The sequence below is a fragment of the Canis aureus genome, chromosome X (assembly GCF_053574225.1).
Source record: "Canis aureus isolate CA01 chromosome X, VMU_Caureus_v.1.0, whole genome shotgun sequence".
Lineage (NCBI taxonomy): Eukaryota > Metazoa > Chordata > Mammalia > Carnivora > Canidae > Canis > Canis aureus.
The window spans coordinates 1,626,669-1,627,280 of NC_135649.1; positions in this window are offsets into that span (position 1 = coordinate 1,626,669).

Sequence of the window (612 nt, forward strand, 5' to 3'; positions counted from 1 at the left end):
TGCTGGGCAACGGCAGCCCCCCACCCCCCGCGGCCGCGCCGCCTGCCAGGTCGAGGCCACTCGCGTGCAGCCCAGCGCCGCGTCACTGCTGCCAAGGCTGGCGCCCACGTGCACTCACGCGCGGCCCTTGCCGTTCTTGCACAGCCACACTTCGCAAGGTTTGTGTCTGCGGGCCGCAGGCGGCACACCCCGGAGCTTGGCTCCCACGAGCAGGGCTCCCACCAAAAGGGCTCCCCCGAGCAGAGCTCCCCCAAACAGGGCTCCCACCAGCACAGCTGCTCGGGCAGGGCTCCCCCGAGCAGGGCTCCCACCAGCAGGGCTCCCGCAAGCAGGGCTCCCCGGAGCAGGGCCCCCACCAGCAGGGCTCCCCCCAGCAGGGCTCCCCCAAGCAGGGCCCCCACCAGCAGGGCTCCCCCGAGCAGGGCTCCCGCACCGGCCGCACATCAGCAGAACCCGCAGGCACCACCACGGTCACCCCAGGCCCCGGTGGCCACCACGCCCTCCATCCTGCCACGCCGGCCCCCCGGCCCACCAGAGGTCTCCCTCTGTTCCTGGCTCACACCCCTTTTCGCCTGGTTTGCGTGTTTCAGGTACAGGTCAGGGCCGGAAGCG